Source organism: Pleurodeles waltl, chromosome 10 (assembly GCF_031143425.1).
Source record: "Pleurodeles waltl isolate 20211129_DDA chromosome 10, aPleWal1.hap1.20221129, whole genome shotgun sequence".
Classification (NCBI taxonomy): domain Eukaryota; kingdom Metazoa; phylum Chordata; class Amphibia; order Caudata; family Salamandridae; genus Pleurodeles; species Pleurodeles waltl.
Genome location: NC_090449.1, coordinates 329,232,941 through 329,240,044, shown reverse-complemented (window position 1 = coordinate 329,240,044; position 7,104 = coordinate 329,232,941). Strand labels below are relative to the sequence as shown.

General features: G+C 48.0%; 2 non-coding genes across 2 annotated transcripts; both read right to left on the bottom strand.

The window, feature by feature from the left end:
- Positions 1 to 1,729: 1,729 nt before the first annotated feature.
- On the bottom strand, positions 1,730 to 1,802 carry TRNAV-UAC (transfer RNA valine (anticodon UAC)). Its single transcript has one exon. It is a non-coding gene; the product is annotated as a tRNA-Val (tRNA).
- A 1,844-nt stretch (positions 1,803 to 3,646) lies between these two features.
- On the bottom strand, positions 3,647 to 3,719 carry TRNAV-AAC (transfer RNA valine (anticodon AAC)). The gene has a single exon. It is a non-coding gene; the product is annotated as a tRNA-Val (tRNA).
- Between the last annotated feature and the right edge of the window lie 3,385 nt (positions 3,720 to 7,104).

The following is a 7,104-nucleotide window of genomic DNA, read 5'->3' as shown; positions in this document are numbered from 1 at the left end:
TACGCAAAGATGCAGATAACTTTTTACCGGCCTGCAATAGTTATACAAGTTTTATGCAGGTCACAAGTTTTTAAAGGCCATCCCTGAGTGAGACTAAGCTTTTAGGGAGCAAACACAAAAGCAGACACTGCCCATTGTTTCTGCCCGGTCTCAAACCAGGGTCCTTTCACTTGTTAGGCGAACATGATAAGCACTACACTACAGAAACAAGCATGAGGGCTTGACTGAAGGAGCAAAATTCCCCTCATATGTTTGCCCGATTGCCTCTATACTTGATCAGCAGTTGCTCGCAAAGCGAGGAGTAAGTGTGAAAATTGCAGCATTGTCCGCCAGCAAGCGTACACTCAGATGTACTGAAAAGTCACAGCTGCGGGTAGAGACAAATATCTGATGCCTAAATGCCTGAAACCAGAGCCGGTGAAAGCATCACGCAGAGCACACTGAACGCAAGCAGGAAGGAAGCCAAGGCATGGTGATCCTTTTTTTCTCCGGAGGCTAAAAATATTTTGCACAACAATGCTTTGAGTGGAATGAGGAATCTTCAAGCTTTGTGTATTTTGAGTAAAATTTGTGTGTTTTCTGCTAAAAAGGGTGTGTTGGGGATTTGGACCCGGACACCAACGAGCGAGGGCACAGAAGCACCACTGCTCAGACCCTGCTCCTAGGGTTGAGGGCAGAGAGTGGGCGAATACATCGCAAGGCAAGAAAATGCACATGGTTCTCTCTTCTGCAATATGACTAGAGTCATCTCCATGGTCGTCATCGAACATGACATAAAAAGCCTCTATCCTTTAGACCTTTTGGCCCATAATTACAAGAGGATGACTGAGTGAGACGCTCTGCCAAATTTGGCAGCCTCGCACTCAGTCATTTTCAAAATGCAGGGAAGTGCCGTATTTAGTAGAATACAGCGCACCCCTGTGCTTCCCTCTGCGCCAGCTCTAAATTAGCTGCCGAGCGCCAACGCAGCCATCCTTGCGCCATGGTACAAGGATGGCTGCGTTGAGGGGGAAATTGTTTTTGTTCAGGAAGGCACACCTTCCTGCACAACAGAAATCTTCAGTGGCGATATGTTCGTGCAGCACACATAGAAAGAGCAAAAATGAGGAGAAATGAAAACATTTCTGCTCGTTTCTCCACTATAACGACACCCATTGTATGGCGCTTGGATTTTGGCTCTGCCACAGATTTACAAAAACTCGTAAAACTGGAGCAGCATCAAAATGCTATGGTGTTGCAGTGGCCCACCCAGAGCAACACCCATTGCACGCCCCTTCCAGGGAAAGGGCTGCGTGTGAAGGGGCCGTATTTACAAGGTGGTGTTAAGCCACAAAACGTGGTTGAACGGCGTCTTGTAAATACGGCACAGTACATAGTGCCACCGGGGCGTCACTAAAGATGATGTGCCGGTGGCGATAGGGCCTAGTAAGTCTGGCCCTTTCTTTGCTCAAGGTGTATGTTCTTGGTGAAGGTAGGAAAGCCATTTTCCCTCTCATACCTTCCTTCCTTGGCTGGCTTGACCACAGTAGGCCCAGGCTTCAATGGAAAGGTCAAAAATGGAGCAACTGACTGCCGTAAGGTGTAACGTCTTCTCTTGGTGAGTTGAGACCGATGCCCTTGGAGCGTAGTACCTCACGATGGTGAGGGATAGACACAGCCTCTTTAATTTCAATTTACCTGTCAGGTGAGGTGGTAAATGCAAATAATGTGATAAAGCACAGCAACTTGCTGTTTCTGCCTGGCCTCGAACCAGGGACCTTTCGTGTGTAAGGCGAACGTGATAACCACTACACTACAGAAACAGACATGCTTGCTTACTTGCTTCATGTGGCTATGCATTGGACTGGAACCACTACACTGGAAACAGACACACCTGCTTTCTTTATGTGGCTATGCTTTGGACTGGAATGCAAGCACTAAGGGACAATATTCATGACGCTCAAAGCTGAGCCTTTCTGACAGGATCTCTTCCTTTGGAAGAAAGGAACTGGGATCACTTTCATTCCAAGAGGTGATTTCAAAACCAGCCCGCAATTACTTTGGAGAAGCACTGTGCATTTCATGTTCCAACGAGAAGTGCTGCTCCAACACAAAAAAGCAGTTAGAAAGAAATTCCGCACTCCTTCATCATGCCGAACTGCCTCGACACCAGTAGAAAGCATGCAATGCATTCCACCATGGCATCTTACAAGAGTGGAAAGCAGAAATACTCCTGTTTAAAAACAGATCGAACCTATGAAGGCACGGGCTCGTACGGGATTTGAACCCGGGATCTCTCACACCCAAAGCGAGAATCATACCCCTAGACCAACGAGCCTGCTGCTGCAAAAGCCTTTCAAACATCTTCTGAAGTGTCTTTGAGAAAAAGCAGGGCCACTTGGAGACTCTCCTTCTAAGCGTGCCATAGCAATTGATGTTTTGTGCCAAGGGTTTTTTTTTTTGCCTCTAGCAAGGCAAGAGGTAGTCAAGAAGCCCTCTGCTAGCAAGCTGAACTGTGGTGCTGATGAGAAAAGCAGACCCTTTCTGGTAGTTGTACGCCTCCGCAGGACCTGGGCCCTTGCACCGTAGACTTCCAGACCAGAAGCACTGAAGGGCCTGCCATCTCTTGCGCCTGAGCAAGAGGAGCACGCCTCTTGTATTCAAGCACACTTGCTCGATCAGGCGAGATTTATATGAGTGCCTCACAGGCCTGAAACACTCACCTGGGAGACGCGGGGTGGCTGAATTCCCAGAATGGCCTTCGATGGGAAAATCACCTCCTTTCCTCCCGACTCATTTCAGAATTGGGTGAAAATCGCAAGACAGTGTTCAGGGGTGCATGGGTACTGCCTACTCCCAGCTGCCTCTCTGTCTTCTTCATGTTAATTTCAAGTCACAAGGAGGGACCATTGCCATTCTGCTCCGCCCACCTAACCAGGAAACCCAGGTTGAGCTTGTCTGCCTGTTGTTGTTGTTGCAGGGGCAGTGCCTTCTCTGCCCAAAAGTGGCAGGAGAGCCTCACTTCAAACGATGGAATCAACTGCTTAAGTAGAAACCAGCATGGTAGTTACAGTGATAAGGTGCAGCTCTAACAGAAGTCGTGACTGAGATGCCCCTTCCAGAAATACATGGAATGCTGATTGAGGGCCCAGCCGGAGGGTTGGTGGATTTCTTTTCATATGCTACAGCAGCTTGCAAAGATAGTGTTGTGGGGAGCTGGCTGTGCAAGCAGAGGAAGATTTAAGGGCAGAAAATAGACCTATCAGAAGTGGGATTTGAACCCACAACTACATGAGCAAACCAGGATGCCTAGCTTAACTGAAGATCAAGCTCTCTTGAGGCTGCCGCCTTAGACCACTCGGCCATCCTGACAGCTGAGTCTGTGTTTAGGTCTGACTCCTCAGTCTGCACTTGTCGATGCTGCCGCTTGCAATGTTCCTATCAAGGTGACAGGTTTAAAGGCCCCACAATATAACATGGCAAAGAAAAAAAAAAGTAAAAAACAGAATAAGAAACTAGGCACATGCACGACTACGCAAAGATGCAGATAACTTTTTACCGGCCTGCAATAGTAATACAAGTTTTATGCAGGTCACAAGTTTTTAAAGGCCATCCCTGAGTGAGACTAAGCTTTTAGGGAGCAAACACAAAAGCAGACACTGCCCATTGTTTCTACCCGGTCTCAAACCAGGGACCTTTCGCTTGTTAGGCGAACATGATAACCACTACACTACAGAAACAAGCATGAGGGCTTGACTGAAGGAGCAAAATTCCCCTCATATGTGTGCCCGATTGCCTCTATACTTGATCAGCAGTTGCTCGCAAAGCGTGGAGTAAGTGTGAAAATTGTAGCGTTGTCAGCCAGCAAGCGTACACTCAGATGTACTGAAAAGTCACAGCTGCGGGTAGAGACAAATATCTGATGCCTAAATGCCTGAAACCAGATCCTGTGAAAGCATCGCACAGAGCACACTGAAAGCAAGCAGGAAGGAAGCCAAGGCATGGTGATCCTTTTTTTCTCCTGAGGCTAAAAATATTTTGCACAACAATGCTTTGAGTGGAATGAGGAATCTTCAAGCTTTGTGTATTTTGAGTAAAATTTGTGTGTTTTCTGCTAAAAAGGGTGTGTTGGGGATTTGGACCCGGACACCAACGAGCGAGGGCACCGAAGCACCACTGCTCAGACCCTGCTCCTAGGGTTGAGGGCAGAGAGTGGGCGAATACATCGCAAGGCAAGAAAATGCACAAGGTTCTATCTTCTGCAATATGACTAGAGTCATTTCCATGGTCGTCATCGAACATGACATAAAAAGCCTCTATCCTTTAGACCTTTTGGCCCATAATTACAAGAGGATGACTGAGTGAGACGCTCTGCCAAATTTGGCAGCCTCGCACTCAGTCATTTTCAAAATGCAGGGAAGCGCCGTATTTAGTAGAATACAGCGCACCCCTGTGCTTCCCTCTGCGCCAGCTCTAAATTAGCTGCTGAGCGCCAACGCACCCATCCTTGCGCCATGGTACAAGGATGGCTGCGTTGAGGGGGAAATTGTTTTTGTTCAGGAAGGCACACCTTCCTGCACAACAGAAATCTTCAGTGGCGATATGTTCGTGCAGCACACATAGAAAGAGCAAAAATGAGGAGAAATGAAAACATTTCTGCTCGTTTCTCCACTATAACGACACCCATTGTATGGCGCTTGGATTTTGGCGCTGCCACAGATTTACAAAAACTCGTAAAACTGGAGCAGCATCAAAATGCTATGGTGTTGCAGTGGCCCACCCAGAGCAACACCCATTGCACGCCCCTTCCAGGGAAAGGGCTGCGTGTGAAGGGGCCGTATTTACAAGGTGGTGTTAAGCCACAAAACGTGGTTGAACGGCGTCTTGTAAATACGGCACAGTACATAGTGCCACCGGGGCGTCACTAAAGATGATGTGCCGGTGGCGATAGGGCCTTGTAAGTCTGGCCCTTTCTTTGCTCAAGGTGTATGTTCTTGGTGAAGGTAGGAAAGCCATTTTCGCTCTCATACCTTCCTTCCTTGGCTGGCTTGACCACAGTAGGCCCAGGCTTCAATGGAAAGGTCAAAAAGGGAGCAACTGACTGCCGTAAGGTGTATCGTCTTCTCGTGGTGAGTTGAGACCGATGCCCTTGGAGCGTAGTACCTCACGATGGTGAGGGATAGACACAGCCTCTTTAATTTCAATTTACCTGTCAGGTGAGGTGGTAAATGCAAATAATGTGATAAAGCACAGCAACTTGCTGTTTCTGCCTGGCCTCGAATCAGGGACCTTTCGCGTGTAAGGCGAACGTGATAACCACTACACTACCGAAACAGACATGCTTGCTTACTTGCTTCATGTGGCTATGCATTGGACTGGAACCACTACACTGGAAACAGACACACCTGCTTTCTTTATGTGGCTATGCTTTGGACTGGAATGCAAAGACTAAGGGACAATATTCATGACGCTCAAAGCTGAGCCTTTCTGACAGGATCTCTTCCTTTGGAAGAAAGGAACTGGGATCACTTTCATTCCAAGAGGTGATTTCAAAACCAGCCCTGCAATTACTTTGGAGAAGCACTGTGCATTTCATGTTCCAACGAGAAGTGCTGCTCCAACACAAAAAAGCAGTTAGAAAGAAATCCCGCACTCCTTCATCATGCCGAACTGCCTCGACACCAGTAGAAAGCATGCAATGCATTCCACCATGGCATCTTACAAGAGTGGAAAGCAGAAATACTCCTGTTTAAAAACAGATCGAACCTATGAAGGCACGGGCTCGTACGGGATTTGAACCCGGGACCTCTCACACCCAAAGCAAGAATCATATCCCTAGACCAACGAGCCTGCTGCTGCAAAAGCCTTTCAAACATCTTCTGAAGTGTCTTTGAGAAAAAGCAGGGCCACTTGGAGACTCTCCTTCTAAGCGTGCCATAGCAATTGATGTTTTGTGCCAAGGGTTTTTTTTTTGCCTCTAGCAAGGCAAGAGGTAGTCAAGAAGCCCTCTGCTAGCAAGCTGAACTGTGGCGCTGATGAGAAAAGCAGACCCTTTCTGGTAGTTGTACGCCTCCACAGGACCTGGGCCCTTGCACCGTAGACTTCCAGACCAGAAGCACTGAAGGGCCTGCCATCTCTTGCGCCTGAGCCAGAGGAGCACGCCTCTTGTATTCAAGCACACTTGCTCGCTCAGTGCTCGATCAGGCGAGATCAGGGGAGATTTATATGAGTGCCTCACAGGCCTGAAACACTCACCTGGGAGACGCGGGGTGGCTGAATTCCCAGAATGGCCTTCGATAGGAAAATCACCTCCTTTCCTCCCGACTCATTTCAGAATTGGGTGAAAATCGCAAGACAGTGTTCAGGGGTGCATGGGTACTGCCTACTCCCAGCTGCCTCTCTGTCTTCTTCATGTTAATTTCAAGTCACAAGGAGGGACCATTGCCATTCTGCTCCGCCCACCTAACCAGGAAACCCAGGTTGAGCTTGTCTGCCTGTTGTTGTTGTTGCAGGGGCAGTGCCTTCTCTGCCCAAAAGTGGCAGGAGAGCCTCACTTCAAACGATGGAATCAACTGCTTAAGTAGAAACCAGCATGGCAGTTACAGTGATAAGGTGCAGCTCTAACAGAAGTCGTGACTGAGATGCCCCTTCCAGAAATACATGGAATGCTGATTGAGGGCCCAGCCGGAGGGTTGGTGGATTTCTTTTCATATGCTACAGCAGCTTGCAAAGATAGTGTTGTGGGGAGCTGGCTGTGCAAGCAGAGGAAGATTTAAGGGCAGAAAATAGACCTATCAGAAGTGGGATTTGAACCCACAACTAGATGAGCAAACCAGGATGCTTAGCTTAATTGAAGATCAAGCTCTCTTGAGGCTGCCGCCTTAGACCACTCGGCCATCCTGACAGCTGAGTCTGTGTTTAGGTCTGACTCCTCAGTCTGCACTTGTCGATGCTGCCGCTTGCAATGTTCCTATCAAGGTGACAGGTTTAAAGGCCCCACAATATAACATGGCCAAGAAAAAAAAAAGAAAAAAAACAGAATAAGAAACTAGGCACATGCACGACTACGCAAAGATGCAGATAACTTTTTACCGGCCTGCAATAGTAATACAAGTTTTATGCAGG